Raw genomic sequence first — 20,264 nt, forward strand, 5'->3', positions numbered from 1 at the left:
CCGGGGAGGTGCCGGGAGTGGTGCGGCCGGGCGGAGGGGGCGGCCGCGGAGGCGCCCGTGTGTCAATGTGTCTGTCCTTCACTCCTCCATTGTCTGCCGCCGCCGCCGCGTCTGCCCTCCCCTCCCCGGACCGCGCAACCACTCGACAGGTGCGGCGGGCGGACGGGCGCCCCTCACGGCCGGGCCGCCCCGCCCCGCCCCGCGGAGAGCGCGGCCGCCGCCGGGCGGGAGCGGCGCCTCAGCCCCGCGGCGGCGCTGCCCGGGCGGGCGGCGGGCGGCGTCCGCGGGCTGCGGCGGGGCAGCGCCGGGCGGGCGAGGCGCGGGGCCTGTGCGCGGCGGCCATCGCGGGTCCGGGCGTGCGCCGGGCGGGGTTGACCGGGTGCCCGCGGGGGAAGCCCGCGCGCGGCAACGCCGCCGTGCGCGGGTTTGCGCGCCCCGGCCGCCCTCGCCTCCCCGGGCGCTGCGAGGGGCGAAGCGCCTGGGCGCCTGCTGCGGGCGCGGGGGGGCCCGCTGGAAGCCCCTAGGCCCCCGGGACGGGCGGCGCTGGGTCTGCTGGCGGGAGAGCGGCGGTGCGGGCTGGCACCCGCGGCTGGCCAGCCCTGGTACCCGGCGGTCCGTCCTTCCGCGGGGGCCGCTTTCTTGCCTTTTTATGGCATCGGTTGGTGGGGTGTTTTTTTTCCAGGCAGGAAAAGGTTTTTATTCGGCTAAAGCGGCCGAATAAAGCCCTGGTTGTGTCACGGCATCGTGTCTCCAAAAGGAAGGAGACTTTGATGAATTGGGAAGGGAAATAACGCGTTCGGGGTGTTCAGAGCGGTGCCTTTTGTTAGCGCCTTTCTAAAATTAAACCGTCGGTGGAAAAATGATCTTTGTTACGGATCCAACTTTCCACTCCTCCAGTTGAAGCTTAGTAGGCAGAGGGATGATCCTGCAGATCCCCAGCAAAGCACAGAGACTGAGGTTTAACATCCATGATTTCTGCGTGCATTTGTACGAGAGCGAGAAGCAGAACCCTAGTACTTGGTGGTGCTTTTTACCCTCCTTTGTCCTACTCTTCCGTGTATAATTTTTATATCCTTTCTTTTAAGCAACCTATTTTTTCCTGTAACTGATTTTTGAAGGCATAGCCTTATCAGCAAGCTGATTTTGTTCTTTCCTTAGTACTTGCAGGTCATCTCATGGCTACTTATTTATTGGAATCTCTCTCTTAAATGCTAATCTTGTTCTCTGTTTTCACATTTACTAATTGCTTGACTGACTTTCAGAAGTGGTCAGGTCCCGTTGTTTGCTTCCTGGTTCATAGAAGAGCTCTCTGAATCTAGTGTGTCTTCATAACTATTTGGGTACAAACCCAAAATGTGATACAATTTCATTTTGACAAAACCGTCAAATTCTGTATGTTTTCCTGATTTTAAAAATCGCAGAAATACAGGGATGTATTACTATCTAGTTTTACGTGAATCAACAAGTGTAAATAAGAGAGATTGTTTTGGACTTCAGATTATAACAGATTCCCTCGACTTTTTTGTGGGAAACCAAAAATGCCTTGAAGGAAATGTCCTCAAGACAAAAGAGCTTTTTATATTCTGGTCCAGAAAGATATCCCCGTGTAGCACTAACAGAAGTCTGTCACTGGCTCAACGGTGAAGGCTGAAATTAGGCTTTAAGTAGTCTTTTGTCGGTTCACTGCAGGGTGTGAATTTTACCTGCTGTGAACAAATTTTGTGATATTATAATACGCTGATAATATCTGTGGCACTATTAAATAACAAGAGCCTGCAAGCTTCCTTTCATATTCCAAAAAAAACCTGTCAGGCATTCAATGTACAAAAGTATGTATATTACATTACTTTTTTCTAATGTGAGAGTGTCAGTACTGTCACTGCACCCTAGTTCACAGAGTAAACAGGCAAACGCAGGTTTTCCTTGGCAGCCTCACTGGAGCTCTTTTGGTGACTTAAGGTTGCAGGAGTGCTCCATCTGTAAGGGTAATAAAGTACTTTAACACTAGTTAATAATGTTTCTTGCTCTTACCCATGGAAGGTTTCTGTATGACCTTCAGTCCAGTAGTTTGCGGACATTTCACAATCTTCGGTTTATCCTTGCGAGATCGTGATGAGGTAATGAAGTGGTGCTGCCTCCATTTTATGTATAGAATTTGAAGTATGGAGGCAGCAAGTGATTTTTCCAAGGCAGTGTAGGGAGTCTGTGTCAGGGCAGGGAACTGGAACATGAAAATGTAGGCTCTGTACCTTTGTATCTTACCCCTTAATGTATTTTCTTTTATCTACTGTATCTGTTTGTTTCACGTATTTAAGTTGTGTTACAGTGTGGTAATTAATAACTTAAGTTTTGGGTATTACAGAGGGAGAAGGAAATGTTAACCTCACTGCAACTCAATATATTGTTTAGATTTCAAATGATAAGTATTACACACAAAAAATTCCCTATTTCCTCATTGGGTGATACATCTCATAATTTTGATTTGTGAAGCAGGTACCAGTGGTGACAGTTTTCCTCTGCGGTTTGCTGGTTCTAGTGTGTGCAGGTCTGCTCATGGGAATTTATGGCTATTGTAATCAAGGTATAGGTGTTCCTAAACACCTGATGTTTTCTGCAGTTGTGGAGAGCAAGATTCATGCCAGAAAATAACAAGGATTTCTTTAACTGAGTAACGACTTTTGGTGAATATGCAAAACAATAATCTCTTTCTTGGGTCAAGCTAGGGGAGAAGAGACTGCTTTATGCCTTGGAGAATGCACCATGAAACTCTCAGTCTTTGGACATGGAAGAGAGGAAAAGGAGGTGCTGAACTGGTTTCACTGGTTTCAAGCTGTTTTCTCACAAATGACTAACCTTTGCTTGTATCTTGGAGGCGTGTTTGAATTATGGCTACGTACTCTGCTGCTCTGCTAGTGGTAGCATGGGTCAAAGATCCTATAGCCTCTTTCTGTGCCAGGGCTTAGCATGATCAGAAACTTGGTCTGACCCACTACACTTTATCTAGGGAAAAATAAAAGAGCAGGTCAAACAAGTACTGATATTCCTACGAGACATTCTCCTAGCTCCCATCCCACTGGTTCACAGCTAAGGACTTCCCTTTGTATTGGATCGCCTGCAGTGGGTTTTTTGAATTTAGGTAAACTCTGCATCTGCAGCATCCTGTGGTTATAACTTCCACAGCTGCTTGAAAAAGGACCTCTTTTTTATTTGTTTTTGAACCTGCTACTTCACAGTTTCACTTTGTCGTGGTTTAACCCCAGCCGGCAGCTAAGCCCCACACAGCCGCTCGCTCACTCCCTCCCTGGTGGGATGGGGGAGAGGATCAGAAGAGTGAAAGTAAGAAAACTCGTGGGTTGAGATAAAGACAGTTTAATATAGGTAAAGCAAAAGCCAGGCACACAAGCAAAAGGCAAAACAAGAAATTCATTCACTCCTTCCCATGGGCAGGCAGGTGTTCAGCCATCTCCAGGAAAGCAGGGCTCCGTCACGCGTAATGGTTACTTGGGAAGACAAACGCCATCCCTCCGAACATCTCCCCCTTCCTCCTTCTTTCCCCAGCTTTATATGCTGAGCATGACTTCAGATGGTATGGAATAGCCCTTTGGTCAGTTTGGATCAATTATCTTGGCCGTGTCCTCTCCCAACTTCTTGTGCACCTGGCAGAGCACGGGAAGCTGAAAAGTCCTTGACCAGTGCAGCAACAATTAAAACATCTCTGTATTATCAACACTGTTTTCAGCACAAATCCAAAACATAGCCCCATACTAGCTACTATGAAGAAAATTAACTCTACCCTAGCCAAAACGAGCACACATTTGATTCCCCACCTCCAACCCCCAGTTCCTGTTTTGAGAGACAATGAAGAATTGTTCCCTGTTCACCCTTGATGTGCAGTCATGGCTTGACAGACCTGTATTATCCCCCGCCACTGTCTTTTTGCCAAGCTGAAGTCTTAAGTCTATTTAGTTATTCCTATATAAAAGCCATTTCATATGGTTCTCAGGTGTGTTTTTATAAAATGGTTCTATCTTCTGCATGGCCTGGGCTATGGGAAATCTCCTTCACGTGGAGCTGAGCCTTTCAGACAGACCTTCACTGGGTTTTTGTTCTGCTGTCTCTAATCCTGATAGTTATATCCTGGCCAAAGTTGAGGAGTATCTAATAGGATTATTCATTTAGATCAATTCAAGTTCATGCAAATTCAAGGGGTTTTTATTGCTAGAAACATCCTCTGTTTTTTCCCCTCAAATCTCACAGATACTAATCTGTGGATAGGTTACTTTTCCCCCCAGTTGATTGGCATTGTATAACTCTTTGACTTCCTTAAGTATTTTTATTTTATTGTAAGTGGGGTTTTTTTTAGGTTTCATCTGTTTTTGGGTCTTAGGACAGCCACTGGATCTATGATATGATCTGTCAACATTGCTAAGTCTTGTTTTGTACCAGAAGGTAGATAATAAAACAACTGCAAAAGTATAATTGAAAGCAGCCAGGAACTGGCGAGCACGATACATGTTTAAACACTATAAGTGTATCTTTGAATGACAAGGTATTCCTATAGCCAGCGTGCTCATCTGAGACATGGATAGAGATCTCCATCTGATAACAATTCCCTGTGGGACCTTGCACAAAGTTAGGCTTTCTCTCTGCTCTGAAATTTAGGAGCAAATCCCAACACTTGACTCTAGCCGTATCCAAAGACTGCCAAGGTGAGACCTGTGCTTGCTTCATCTTCTCTTAAACCCTGACTTGAAGGATTCTCAAGCATATGGGATGGAAGGACACCAAAGTATCCTGCAAAAGATTGTCTGGTCCAGACTACTGGGTAAGCAGGGTTGAGGTGAGCAATATTCTCCAGAGGCAAATGAGGACAGAGCAGTGCAAAAGTACCAGTTTGGGACTTGAAGGTTCATATAACGTTCATATAAGGTATAGTCCTCCTGACAGGGTTTATTAGTTTGATGTAGCATGAGTGTTGGTCGTTTGCTCCTAGACGTGATCTGACTGAGCAGAGCCAGCTTTGTTGTTTTTGCACCCAGAATATAGCCAGCATAGCAGCCATCTATAGAGGTTGCTTTAGAGAAAACTGCTCACTTATTAGTATAGGCTGCAAAGTGCATTTTTGTGTATATGCTTTTATTTTTGTGTATATATTTAACTGCTAATCATGCAAGGGCAACCCACATAATCTTCCCACAGACAGCGAGGGTTAATGGTGCAAAGAAGGATTTTTGAGGTGCTCAGGTATTGTGATGATGAGGGCAATGTGAGTGCCTTAGATAAACGTGCATTTGTACTACCTGGTTAAAACTTAAATGAAAAATCATTTAAATGAAAAAACTTAAATGAAAAAACATTAAATGAAAAATCAGCATTACTTTCATAACAAAACGAGACATGTGTACCCCTTGCTCCATATAAATGGAGCAATACTCAACATTGGATCTGTATTTTAGGAAAAAAAATAAATTGCTCCTTTGCAGGTTGATTTCATCTTTTCTTAGTTGTTTGTTTTAGATGGTCCTAGTATGAACAACTTACTCAGAAAATACATCTTTTCTGCTTCTCATATGAGACTTTAAGTCATTATGATTCTTTCTGATTAAGAGAAATCCAAGCTCTAAACAGATTGCTTCATGCATATGAATTCCATGTAGGTAGGTACTTTAATTTTTTTGTAACTGTAATAGAAGAAATGTCATACAAGCAGCTTTTTACTGATAAAGGACTGAGATGTGTTTAGTGACTGCAGAGCAATATGCATCAGAGGGTTGGCTAAGCACCTTTGCAAGACTAAGTTCTCTCCCACTTAAGCTTTGCAAGTGGTGGCAATAACTCAATCATGCATTAGCATGGCTTCTGTAAGAGTTGATTTGCAATGGCTTTTCAGACAGGTGTTGCTAAAATAAATGCAAAACTTCAGAGATGTAAATAAAATTACATAAAGCTGCAAGGGAAATAAACCTCTGTGTAGAAGGTCATTGAAAAACTTCACAGCACGTATAGACCCTGCACCACTTTTTGGGAATCGTGAGTGCGATACTGGGAAAAATAAAGACCCTGGGAGTGTCAGTAGCAGTTAGTGACAATTAAACCTTTTATGTGGTGAAGAATGGCGGAAGCAGTTGAGTTAAACATATCTAATTAGATCTAATTTGTGAGTAATTTTTTAACTCAAGACAAGTTTATTTAAACTCTGCTTACAGTCATCTAAGATATATGTACCTGTTTGCAGGCTTAAGGTGATTGTTTAGGACAGAGGAATAAGATTATGCATTGAATGGATATGTGCTATTAAGTTCAGATTGCTTTAAGAGACATCATCTTTTACTCCTCAGCTTATTTTCTGTCCTCGTTCCTCCTGTTCAAATTCAAGAATTCTTATGTCTGTGTTGCACATAAGGCAATAGGCTGTCACCTATGTCTGTCTGCTGCCTGAGCCTACAGGTAAAGTAATTCCATTCTGATATCTCAAGTGCAATAAATTTCATCTGTGAACTGCCATGGTTGCCCATTATACTCTGCATTTGATTTCTGATTCTATTTCTTTTTCCATGTGATCTGTTGTTGATTAAATATGAGTTCTCCCCTCAACTGCAGCAGTACTTACATGTTAATTTAAAATAGTAATTATCTGTTCAAAGATAACTAAAATACTCAAGGATCACTGAGAGGTAATGCTGGTGTGTGAGAGGAAAATTGACAAATGGAAAAAATCTGTTGCTTCTCCCTAGAGAGAAGTCTGTGGAATGCAATAATATTCTGCCATGCCTGAAAACCCTTTTGGACTTGCCATACCATACTTCTTAAATCTAGCTGTAGATCTTGTAAGAGACTGCAAAAGTAAAAATAAAAAGCAAAATAAAGAGAGAGTCCAGTAACCAAATGGAGGGTACAGTGGTGTGGTGGCCATATTTATGGCACCATAGTGCTCCCGAAGGTGTTTATGTGCTGTAAAGCTGAGTGCGGAACAAAACACTTGAGTTTCAGGGTTTAACAGCTTTGGTCTTCTGTAAAGTGCGGCTGTATAGTGCAAGCACAATAAAGGGAAATCATGTATTTCTAACATTGCTGGTAAACCTTCTGACTTGGATCACAGTTTTGTAGTGGGCTTGGATAGGTGCAAGTGGCAGCTCATGTAGATCAGATTGCAAGACTAGGAAGTGCTTGGTGCAAAGGGAAAGTAGTTAAGAGGTAAGCTGGTCATGAGTCAGTATGGAAGCTGAAACCTGGGTAATGGCTGATACACGTGGTAAGAACTTTTTTTCTCCTGTTGTTCATTCTTGTTCCCACTCCGTCTTTAGAAATGCTTTTATTACTAAGTATGTTTTAATATAGTAAAAAAACTTCCTCACATGTGCCATATAAAACAAATAATCTTTTGTCAAGTTATGTATTTTGGTTTTTAAATTCCCAGAAGTCAGGAAAATATTTCCAGGAAGTAAATCAGTAGTAATTCCTACCATAATAGGGACTTTGTCTAGAAGACTGTTAGATGCTATGTGTCTAAGAGCTTTTGAAATTAGAAATGTGGTTTTCATGGGTGCAGAAACTATAGAATTTTCTGTAGGAATTTTAAAATTCATTGAGTACTTCGTACATAGGCATGTTTTGGAGTCCTGTATAAGGATTTACTCTGCAAAATCCGAGTTATTCTTAGGTCAGATGGAGAAGTTTTGTGTAGAGATTGCTTGCCGTTATTGCAGACTCATAGTAGCGGACAAAGATTATTGCTTTAGTCAGCCTGTAAGAAGGATGGATTACCTCTGGTGAGAATTAGAATTGAGGACAGACAGGTCAGGCAAGGAAAATGCTAGGCGCAGTCTGGGACAGAGAGGTCGATCAGGGACACAGGAAGGAAGCATCTCCTGTGATGTCTTGAATCCCAACAAGTTACACCCTTCTACAACTCCTTCAGCTACTGCAGGCAGAACAACTACATACGGCTTTGGGGTTGTACTTCATTGTAATAACCACTATTTCATATGTTTTCCTTAAATGTGTTTTCTTTTCACGCAGAAAAAGAAGTCTAAGTAGTTCAACAGTTTGTAATTTGCAAGCTTAAATGATCCTTTCATTTTAGGTTTTGTTTCTGTAAATAAAATCCTCTACTTCTCTAGAAATGTTTTTAAGAGGGAAAATTCATTCAATGCATTCAAGTTATACGTTAGTCATTTTTCTTCTGATAAGGCACAGGGGTGAAATCTTAGGAACGTGTTACTGAGCATTAGTAGGTACAGGGCTCGTCATTTATTTTCACTACCATTTCAATCCTCAAGCGACAGAAAATTAGAAAAACAGAGTATGCTATTTGTTTTAAATACTCAAGGAGAAGTCAACCCTTCAGAAAGAAGAGGGGATGGTGAGTTTCTTTCAATCTACAGCTTTCTTTGTATGCACCAGTATTGATATGAGTTTGGTTAGGGTCTTGTCGCTGGTTTTGTCCCGGGTCTCTGCACCTCTCTGAGGTTGCTCCTGATGCCTGTGCTTTTAAGTCTCTTTTCTGTCTTAGGTCTGCTTTGACTATATTATCTTAATGCATGGTTTCCTGTGACCGAGACCTGAGGATCCCCAAACCATCAGCCAGTGCTATGGAAGCCTGGTGTTGTGCTGTTGAATCCCATATACTGTCTGAGATTTTTTTTTTTCCTACATTTTGTGGCAAAAAGAGGTCCCAGTCAGCGTGTCCCCAGGGCCACCTGAATCCTTGGCTCTGCTCTTGAGATTCATCATCCTGCGCATCAGTCTCAGCTCCCTTCCCAGCACAGGGAAGCTTCTCTTGTGCTCGAGTACATGGATAAGCTTTTTTGCCAGGTTTTGAGTTTGGCTATCTTGTTTTGCAGAACTTTATTAGAAGTCTTTTCCTTGAATTAGAGAAAGGAAAACATACTCATAATTTACTCCAAAGGAGCCAAGAGAAGGACTTTATATTTTCAGTTGTTTTATTGGAACAGGCTGCCCAGGGAAATGGTTGAGTCACCATTCCTGGAATTATTTAAAAGATGTTTGGATGAGGTGCTTAGGGACATGGTGTAGTGGTGGTCTTGGTAGTGTTAGGTTTATGGTTGGACTCGATGATCTTAAAGGTCTTTTCCAACCTATACAATTCTGTGATTCCTGTTAAAATGTTTATTGGCATATGCTGAAAAGTCATGGTGCCTTCTTCCCAATGTGCCTTGCCATCAGTATGTCAATTTTTTTGCATTGCTGTTGTGCCTCCAAGATCCTTTGTTATGATAATGGACTGGTTGTTTAGTGATGTGCATTGCTAAATCATCAAGGCATCAGACTATCAGGTCTCTCCTGTGATGAAGTTGTGCGATTCTTGCACTTTCTGTAAGCAGTGGTCCACAGCTCCCTGAAGCCAAATGTGTCAGCCAAAGCATTTCATGGGTAGCCTGTTTGATGCTAGGGTTAGATTAGTAGCTTAATGCCCTCCCTGCATTATTTTTGTTTCCTGGGTATAGGAAGACCTGATTCTTTCCTCATTTCCCTTTGCCTTGTCTTGTCAGTTTAAACAGTTGTTGACCTTTTCAGTCTGACCTGGTAGGTATCAGTGCTGCAAAAGCAGTGTTATGGTATGAAGAGACAACAGACAAAAAAAAAAATCTTCTGAAGCTGAGGGAGAGCAAAATGTTGGTGATGGGGAGAAGGGCACTGTCTTCATAGTGTAGACCAAAATGTTCCCCATTTATTCTTTTCAGCATCCTTGTTACTTTTTTTTGGTAGTCCCAGTATAAATTACTCAGTTCTTGTTAATAACTAGGTCATTAGATTACTGAATAGCTACCTTAATTAGTGTTCTCAACAATTGGTTAATAAAGGTTCATATCAACATAATCTGAATATCAATTCTGTTTTTGCAGCATTACCAAGAATAGAGGAAAATTACCACCTATTGCAAAGCCCTGATTGAGAGTCATGTTGCATATCAGCTTTCTTTTATTTTAGGTTTTTAAAAAAGTAAATTTAGGTTGGCACTTCTGCTACCTTTGCATTTTATCTTCCATTAGCAAAGAACATATGCCAGGTTTTCTAGTTTTTCAACTCTACAGAGCTTATCAAACTAGGCAGAGCAACATTTGAGGTGGGATGCAAATGCATTGGTCTGCATGGGCTTTAACAGTCAGTTCATTGAGTTTGAGAGTTTGGCTGTATCCATGACTGAACAGATCTACATTTTGGGATTTAGCATCAGTTCACTTCTTAAAATTATAATTATTTTTTTTTCTGTTTTTCTCATTGTACAATAGACGCAGTACCTGTTAACAGTTTTTTGGCTTTTGAAAACCTTCTGTTTCTTTCAAAAGGACAGGAGGTGTAGCAGTGAAAGGTATATGCCTCTTTTTCACTGAAAGTTAATGTGTTTTGTAGGATCCTTTTCCAGATCCACATTCAAGAGCCCTAGGTTAACTGGCATGTCTTTCTGAAGTCCTCAGAGAAACCAGCCAAGTCTTTCATTGTTTGCTCAGTCCAGAAAAAAAAATCCTTTAGCTGTCTCATTAATAAACCTTTTGAACTCTTCATATCTCGCATCCTTGTAGGAAGTGAGTTGTAGAAATCTAACGTAGCTTTTATTGGCATTCTTACATGTACATATGTATGCATACACCTATAGACATATATCCCGTGGAACCTTTATTAGATTATCTGCAAAAGTGGGTTGCTGTTATTGGTCTTTCCAGAGCATGAACAATGATGCTGTAAACAAGAAAATAGATTTCCCTATTAATAGTGTCAAATATCATTGTGCTGAGCTGACATTGATACAGCCTAAACAACCGCAAAGCGAATGTATGCTTTCTCTGCCAAAGGAAGCCAGGCTGGCTGGTGTAGTGATGTTTTATGCCCGTTAAAAAAGATATTAAACCTATTCTACTTAGAAATCTGTAACTCCTGCAGTAACACTTGGCTTCAGAAACTGGGTTGGCTCTGGGTGGGTTGTTGTGGTCTGATGCTGAGCCTATTCTCTCAGCATATTTGTGGTATGCTGGATTTTGAAGCTTCCCAGCCAACAATGGAAATTCTGTGAATCGTTTCAGAAAGATGAACAAGCAGGTCTACTGATTTAACTATAGAACCGAGTAATATTCTATTAGTAATTGTCCTGTTGTTAATTTTGGCTGCGTAATTAAACTCTTAACTCTGAGGTGTTTTCAGATGTCACTGAGCTATAGACTTTCACACAGATTGCCAATCTGCAGGTATGAATTTGTTGTAGCATTGTAGAAACTGATGGAGAAAGTTTGATCTAGTTCAAATATCTAAAAAGTGCCTAAAGCTGAAGCTATGAAGCTGTTCCCAAGGGACTCCCTTAAGATCTCACCCTAAGATGAGCAAGCAGAATATTTTAGATAAGCTATTTTCTGGAAATGTTTACTCTTCTCCACTGATTGTGAAGAGAAGCAAGGATTGCAGGGTCAGACTTGGGTGTCTGTCGTCATTCATTTTTAGAGTTAGGTCAAATGCACTCTGTTTTTGGGTTCTGACAGACAGTTGGCTGTTCAGTCAGGAAAAGTGGATATGGGTTTTGGCTTAGTTGATTGCCTCCTGAAATGATCGACAGTGAAATAGGTAGTGGTCCTCACAACTAATAGCATCACTTAAATTGTCAGTTTTTGCACTGAACTGAGCTGACTGACAGCTGTCCGTGCTTCCATTTCCAGTGCGTGGGCACGAAGCACTTCAGGAACTACTGCAGTGTAAATGGTACTGCCTGCAGGTGGGATTTGCTGCCTCTGTGATGGAGTGGGGTAAAATATTATATACCTGCTCTGGTCTACATCTGGGTGAGGCAGATGTCTCTCACTCAATAACTTCTACTAGCTTCTTGTAATGTGATTATGCTGTTAGTGCATGATGCTAATACTAGAAAATAGATACAAATTAGTGAAGCAACAGGCTAATTACTCTATTTTTTTCTAGCTCGGGTGGTTTATATTGCTACTTTATTTTTACTTCCTTTCGTGGCAATGTTTCTTAATTCTGAGATTCTGGCCACCTGTGTATATAAATGTATTTTTGAGAACTGAGTTTTCATCTGATTGCAATTATGATTGAAATTGCTTATAAATATATCTTTTTGAGGAGCAAAACTATTGAGATGCATTCATAGCATTCATAATAGCCATTGCTTGCAATGCTGTGTTTATAGATAGACTGTGAATTCTTTGGGTTAGTTTGATGGACTTCAAAGTTTTCTGAATCCGGATTACCAACAAAGACATATTCTTGGTTTTATGCATTTATGTTTGCAGATAAGTGTTGCATTTAATGTCATTTATGTCCAGATACAGCATGGAAGAAGATTAAGAAAAGGGGAGCTGAACTGTTGAAACTGAGAGAAGATGTGGTGTTTTGAGCACTTCCATGACTGTGTCTGTGCATGGTATATCAAAACAGAGGAAACTTTGCCATATGTGATTACTTAGCATTTGAGCTTTTTGGTTACCAAACTGAGATTGATCTCCCACTTTGTTCTGATGTGTGAATAGTGTTGGAGTGCTGTACTCGCTGACCAGCTTCTGCTAGATATTCCCCACATAGAGGGTGCAATGTTTAATATCGACTTCACTTATCTGAAGATAGTTGATGTTACATGGGATTTCTGATTTAGCAGACTGATACAAAATATGCTGAAAACACAATATAAATGTAAGTTACATGTAACTAAGTAAAGCAATTGCTATACACAGTTCAATCACAATACCAGTGTGATTCCTATTACCAGTCTCTACAATACACTCACTGTCATGATGCTGGGCATCCTCAGTCACTGGGAAGAAATATGTGGGTTAAATCACAATATTCTGTACGGACTGGCTCAAAGCTTTTTGTTTTCATCACTGAAGACAATTAGTTTGAACACTTTCCCTCATCTTAAAAGAAGCAACCTAAAGCCCTCCTACAAAATTAGTAATACAACATGCTGACCCAGGTCAGTCCCCTTGGGATTTTTATTTACTTCTCCTCCTCGCCTGGCCTTACTGAATTGCCACCCAGCTGTCAGTGCTGTTGTCGTAGCACTCCCAAGTGGTGTATGCTGTCACGGGTGAGCAGTGCTTGTCTTGTGCATTTGTGGATTTAAGAGGTAGCCTTTCTTGAAGTACAGAGTGAGAAGGAGCTACGTGGGATACATGATTCCTGTAAGTTACCTGACCTCAGACCAAAGCTTGACTTACTGGGAGACATTGGCCTTTGGTCCAGAGTCTGGTCTTTGACAGTGACCTGTAGAGTTGCATAGGTGTAAAAAAAAAAAAAAAAAAAAAGGGGGGGGTGGGGGGAGGGAAAGGATAGATAGATGGGAGTGCTGCATTTCTTTGTTTTATCCTCTTGTCATACTTACAGCAATTTTCAGCTTAGAAGGTTGTATCATCCCTGTGTTTAATAGCCCTTGATAGACTCTTCTTCCATTAATTTGTCTAAGAGCTTTCAGGTTTCCTCACAGAGGTGAAGCCTTTCTGAAGTAAGGCTGAGAGCGCTGGTATGTGAGCTGCCAAGCAGTGGGTAGCATAGCAAATGTGTGCCCCCTCTCTGTGTGTCCAGTCTGTAATAACTATTTTTCTGACTCACCTAGATAATATTTCATCGTGTATGTACCCCATGCCATACACTGTTGGGTGGGTTTGGTTTTTTTTATTTGTTTGTTTGTTTTTTTCCGACACCCAACTTGTGGATATGAATCGATATCTATTGCCACAGAATTATCTCAGCTTGGTCCGAGAGGAATTGTATCCATCACTACTAGAAAATAACTATTTGCGGGTTGAAGCAATCTGGGCGTTGACTACTTTTATTCCCCACTCCAGGAATTTGTTCACCAAAACTACTGTGTTCTGTCAAAATGTTCAACCCACTCTGAGGAGGAAACAGCAGCCACAGGGAACATGGGACTGCTTTTGGGATGAAGAGTGATACAAGTCAGTCATGGACTCCTTTTCTGTCCAAGTGAATGCTGCTAACAGCATAATCGGTGTTAGCTGGTATGTTTGGAATAGTTGACATGGTGCAAAGCGTTGTGCATTTCCACGGCTGGCTCTTTGTGCCATCTCTTTTTAGCCAGAAATATCAGAATTCAGGTATCTGGAAGCTGATTCACTGTCCCGCAAGTAAAAAGCCGTGTGTTAACTTGGTGAACTCTTTTCCCTTGCACATGGTTTGAAGAAATAATTAGGGAGTTCTAAGTTAAAACTTGCTTTACTCCTTACAGCAGTTGTCGTTTTATTAAAGCCAAGGCCTTCACCTCTTGCAAGTGTGTAAGAGGTGCTGGCTATTAATACACCCCTCCTCCGATTACTGTATTTAGTTCATGAAATAATAAACTGTTAGCAACTGGGAGGCATTGCTTTCTGGAGAATGCACACTTTGTATTTATTTTTTTGTTTTTAAGCTTAGCCCTTGTAATTTTGAAGACAATTTATGGGTTTTCAAGTGCTGCAGTGCTGTATCCTGGAGACACTGGTGATCTCTTGTGCTTTTGCTGCTGCTCAGAGCTTTGGGGTAGCAAGAAAAATGGAAGCAGCACATCATTTTATTTTATTGTTGTGATATTTGAATTGTATGAGTAGGGTTGACACTGTAAAAATATAACTTTCAGTGGCCTGATACATTAAAAAAAGGGAAGCAGGGTGGACTTGAGCAGAGCAGTGGTACACTACATGAGAAAGCTGCTCTTCCTGCACTGGCTTTCATTACTGAGCTGTTCTTGTGTTGTCTTGTGTCTGACAAACTTTGTTGCTAGGAATGAAGCCTCTCTGGTAATTTTTTTTAACATGTTTTCTTCTGAATACTTGCATATATTGGTTTATTGGAGACCTGGTTCAGGGGGACACTATAAAGTAACTCCATTAAGTATTTCTTCCAAGTGTACTGTGAACAGTGGCTAGTACAACTCTCTCTGCCAAACATTAATGAAGGATTGAGCTAAATTGCAGCAGTACCTTTATAATGATTTTTGCAGAATTTCAGCTACACTGTTTTTCCTTTAGCAACATCATATCTTACGGCAATTGCTGAGATGGTTATATTTTTTGGGATAAACAGCACATCCAATGTCCCTCCAAATTCAAGAATCCTGTTCTAACATCCACACAGTCCACTGAAAGCGGTGTCTTTCATAAGGAAGAAAACTTAATAGCTTTGGAAAAGTACCATCTTCTGCTTGTTTTCTAAGTTCACCTGACCCCGATCTCTGCCGATCCTTTTTATCCCCTTCTTTTTTAAGAAACTTTCCTGCTGGCAAAGCATGCAAGCTTGGAGTTGGATGACTAGCCATCTCCTTAAACTGAATGTTAATTGGGTATGAACTGATCTGTAGCAATACACCATCTCCGTTATTTCAGGGTACTCCAGTTAGGAGCACAGCAGCCTAAGAGAGCTCTCAATAGTCTGAGAAAAGCTCCTACTAATACCTTGTCCTTGAAGAATTGTATCTAATTCCTCCTCTTAGTTGCTGAAAGAAACCTTGTTACTGCAAGATAACTTTTTGTGTCAACCCAAATGTATGATTTCATTTTCTTGACTTGTATTTTCACCTGTCAACAATTAAGAATTTTTTTCCTTGTTTGTTTTTTCACTGGCTGTGCCATGACTGATGCATATTTCATGTAGTTGTTGATTATGGGACACAGAAGTCCGTTGCCTTGATGGTTCAATTTACAGTTCTCTTGACCTTGTGAAGTGCATCTGGAGTGCTTCGGTTGTGGGAGGTTTCTGTCTTGTTTTTACCTTGTTATTCAGCTGAGCTGCTTCTGTAGAAGTTCTTGGTTAGTGACCTAAGAAATACCCGCTCTCCTGAAATACGTGCAGTGAGCTGGATCTCTAATGCAGTGTGTGATTGTACATTAATTGGTGGCAGCAGGGTTTTCTGATTGTTTTTCAAGAAACATCTTCCTATGCATCCCAGTTTAGTAGTTAGCTGATGAGATTTATGGTGCAAATTTTGGTGAGTTTGACTCCATATTTTTGTCTGGGCTTACTTATTTCTCAGCTGGATAACTACTGACAGGTTGCATGCACGATTCTTGGCTGGAGAATCTTGCATGAGCACAATTTTTTATTTTAACGTGTGGCAAGTTTCATTCTCTTTTGATATTTGTTTGTATTTGCTGCAGAATGAAACCAATTTCACTTGTTTAATCTCTTTGTTTTCTCTCTCCCACTAGGCATACTAATAAAGGACAAGTACTTTTATTGGGGTGAACACTTACTCTTTACTGTGGAAAAACACTGTCCTGTGATTAAAAAAAAAAAAAAAATTAAGTGCCTTAAGAGCTTGTGGAAAGCTCTTTTGGGAAAGACAGGGCATTCAGTGCATGTTGAAAACCTGCTACAACACTATCTTATGATACTACATGGTAGCCACTGGTGACTAGGGCATGCTTCCAAGTATGAAATCAAAGGTCGGTATCTAGTTGCTTCATGTGCTGTAATGTCATAAGCAAAATTAATCCATAACAGAAGATGTATTTTTCCAGCAATAAACATGTGGGTTAGCAGTATCCTTTTTTCATGTAAATATTAAAACATGAGGTTGATTGTATTTACCCTGCACATTGTTATGGGACTGCTTAGTCCCTGCATGTTGCCATTGAGGTCATTTGTGCAATAAAAATCAGTGAGGGGATCTTAATGTCGTGAAAGCCTGGCTCTGGCTTTACTACTTGTGCTGAGTGGGACCTTTGGGATAAAGGTTTCATTGACATTGTAACTCTACTGGTGGCCTCTGTGGGCAAAATAGCAAGATAAACGTTCTGGCTGCCAGTGCTACCCTTCCTGATGATTTGTACCACGGCTGAAGTTACAGACCTCCAGGTTATTAATCACTTCTTAAAAAAACTATGTTTTAGGAATAGAGGGCAAGATTCAGAAAAGGGTGATGAAATAGCACAAGTCAACCTGTGTGAAGAAAAGCCGGCGTATCTCACTAAGTGTAGGGGCTTGGTCTTGCCAGCTCCCCAGATGTGCAATGAAGGAGAGAGGAGAGGTGGCTTCTAGCACTGCTCTGGTCCTGTCCTCGGCACTTGGGACCCTGGGAGGTAGCAAATAGAGCTTTTTTATTTCCTTATTTGTCAACAGTATCAAAGTGAGCTTTAGCAGGAGGTAGGGAGTGTCGCCGCCATTCTTCACATTGCGGGCTAGCCATTGTACTGCCTCGGATGTGTAAATAAAGAGCTTTTCCTTCGCACTGACCGAACCTGGGAAATGTCGGCAGCCAAAGTGGATTTTGTAGCCTTACGAGGGTGCTAAAACTGTGTTAAAGCAGAAAATGCTTCACAGCTGTCACGGCAGTGAACGCTGCAGCAACCATGCAGGCTGCGTGACCAATGTGCATTGCAGTTGCTTGCCTCTCGCCGCACCCGGGTGTTGGGAAGTGCCTGTGGAAAAGGAGGAGCTGCGAGAGTCCTCACAGGGACTCAGTGTCTGGGTGGAAAGTAGGAAGCCCGATGAGGATTTGGCAAGAACCGGCGGCTGCACTGCATCTGCTCCATCCTGTCGTCCCCTTACATCTCTCTGTTCCTCTGTACTGGTAATGATTTATGAGTTTTCCACCTACAGATTTTGTTAGCTCATAATCTAGCTGCCTGCTGCCTTCCCAGGGAGCGGAGACAGCTGCTGGCTGTGTGCTGACATGTTTCCTCTCCAGCAGAAGTGCCAGGCCAGCTCTTCCTCCATGCTGCTTGAGTTCGGTAATTTGCTTTTAACATAACTCTTTGGCTTGTTGCTGAAAGAAGAGGAAAACCCTCTTTAGGTTTTCATCCTAAGCCTGGAACTGTAACAGTGAGAGGATGAAAACATCTAGTAATATTGCTGGATGAAAAAGACCCAATAAAGCTTCTGATGTCCTAGATACTCCACTTCTTGGGGGGAAAAAAGATTGACCTTGATATGTGGGTTGGGATTTTTCCTTCATAGAAACTCTCCCCATCCATGCTTTAATTTTATTTGACTTTGTGATGAGTGCTCCTGTCTTGCATGATGTCTGAGCAAGAGAAGGGGATGGAAATAATTCCTGCCAAGCATCTGTTCCTGTGAAAGCTAGTGGTGCTGTGTTGGTGGTGCTCTGGCAGCTCTCTCCAGCACCCTGTCAATCAAATGCCATCAGCGTGAGTCCCCGCAGCAGCAGCAGCATCCCATGGAGCAGTGCTGCTGGAGCCTGCCCGTGGGCTGCCCAGAGGGTCACCAACAGTGCCCTGCATACACAGAGTCATTATATCTTGGTAGGGAGTTTTATTAAACAGTTGTTCTTTTTTTGATGTTGTCTGGCATTAGTTTCCCTCTTTCCATAACTAGGGCAGTGAAGTTTCGCTGCTGTGAAGTAACTGTGCTTGAATTCATTGTGAGCATGTTAATGTTTGAAGAATCTCAGATGATTCTGAGATTTTGGTTAAAAGAAGTGTAAAATGGTGCTTATAAAAATAGTATTGGTTTGGATAAAGGTTTGCAGTATTTTTTTTTTTTCAATTTGAGCAATATGTTTCCAAGAACAAATGTTTCCAGTACTTTAGCTTGGTAGAAACTTCAGCCTTATCAAGACTTTCAATAATTTAGGAGTTAATCATCATAAGAATTTCCCTGTGGTATGGATAAAAGACTGCATTTTTCTAACTTAATAAGCAAGTTCAAGCTTGCTGAAGCTCTGAAGTAACTTTTACTTCATTTGTTGCTGGTTTCATATATACATTTTATTAATTCTGGTTTTATTAATTCTGTTACAATTTTTATTAGTTGTGTGAGAAGGATTGGTTGATTATAGAAGCTGCTATATCATATATGTCCAGATATCTACTACTGTAGATGTCCCTCAGTTTTATTGTAACTGTTTAGGGTATTTAGCATGTAAATGAGAAGCAAATGTAGAGAAAGTTGAACTTATGGACTTCAAGCAGTTTCAGGAGAATGTACCAACTCAACAACTTACGTATTTTTTACGTGTGAATCTGTTTTGTAGAAGCCTGTTAACAAGAGTGGGAGTGGAATTTGGGAAACTGTTTTAAGTCATGCATTTTTTAATTTTTTCTGAAGAATTTTGTAGCTGCAAGTCAGGCAGTAGCTGACAAGCTACATTTTGTAGCTGCAAGCTGCCTGTATCAGCAGGCTTAGACATTTTGAGGTTTTTATGGGAAATGAGCCCATTCTGCAGTGTGGGACCTGGTCCTGTACTGCTGTCTGCCATCTCCCACTTGAGTCATCCCAGCTTCTGACTTACATGCTTATAGAATAAAAAGTAATTGAGTATGGAATTTGAACACATGAGTTTTCTACAAGAGGTTTTCTGGATCAAGAGTAAAGCATCTATTGCTGAGCCTCTCCCATCTTCTATAGAAGGGTGGAGTCTGTGAAAGGACTGTGCTAAAGAGCTATCATTTCCACATCTCTTACTCTCTTTCCTGCTGGCAATTCATATGAATCCTGGAGGATATTGAGCTGCAAGATGTAAGTTTGACTGGTGGTTTGGGTTTTCTTTTTGAGGCTATTTCCTTCCTACCCATACCCATCCTTAAGATCTTTACTCCTCTGAAAACCATTAAGACTTCTCTAGCTGGCATTTCAAAATTTGCCTTTGGCTTTGACCTACTCAGATCCTGTACCTTTCAAAATGGAGAATATATGTAATAGTTCAAGGTCTTTTATGATTTCAAGGCTTCATAGCTACATGACACCTGAGAGGCAGGCTGCACTGCAATGCAATCAAATGTATTGTGCAAGTTTATATGCTGCCACCCTGAAGTTACAACCTTCATCCATCACTTCTGTGTTGGTGATGGTGTGTTCTTGATTAAAAAAAAAAAAAAAAAAGTTTTTGCATTGCATTCACTTTTGTAAATTTTAAACTATCATCCAGGCACCTGTTGTGGTGGCAACAGCACTTTAAAATCTCATTTGCAGTTCCTGGTGTCATTTGTAATACAGATAAATCCTGGGATGTCGTATAGATCACTGGGTTGGTTTTGCCCAGACTTGTGCTGCAGTTTCTTGATGAAAGTGCCTGTGCTCTCCCTGGGCCAGGGCTTGAGGGAGTGCCTTATAAAGCCTGACCCTCACTCAAGCAGATAAGAGCGCAGTGCATTTTAAGGCTAAATATAGAAGGCGGCAGATCCTGTGTTCCTAGTAATTAACTATTCAAGAGTCTCTTCTTGTTGCACTGAACCTCTAGTCATTAAATCTGCCACAAGTGGTAAGTCTTACTTTAACTGTTTGGGGTTTTTTTAATCTTGTTCCCAGCTGTCTTAAAAGGCTTATTTTATATTCACAGGGAACAGTTT

The 20,264-nt window shown here is 41.5% G+C and overlaps 1 protein-coding gene across 1 annotated transcript in view; it reads left to right on the forward strand.

Annotated features, from left to right (window-relative positions):
* The first annotated feature begins 41 nt into the window (after window positions 1-41).
* The window catches only part of BZW2 (basic leucine zipper and W2 domains 2), a 60,805-nt gene continuing 40,582 nt past the window's right edge, over window positions 42-20,264 (forward strand). Inside the window, exon 1 of the mRNA XM_075492919.1 lies at window positions 42-149. The gene's annotated coding sequence lies outside the window, so the exon portion shown is untranslated. The remainder of the gene's footprint in view (window positions 150-20,264) is intronic.

The sequence above is a fragment of the Mycteria americana genome, chromosome 2, assembly GCF_035582795.1.
Source record: "Mycteria americana isolate JAX WOST 10 ecotype Jacksonville Zoo and Gardens chromosome 2, USCA_MyAme_1.0, whole genome shotgun sequence".
Taxonomy (NCBI): Eukaryota; Metazoa; Chordata; class Aves; order Ciconiiformes; family Ciconiidae; genus Mycteria; species Mycteria americana.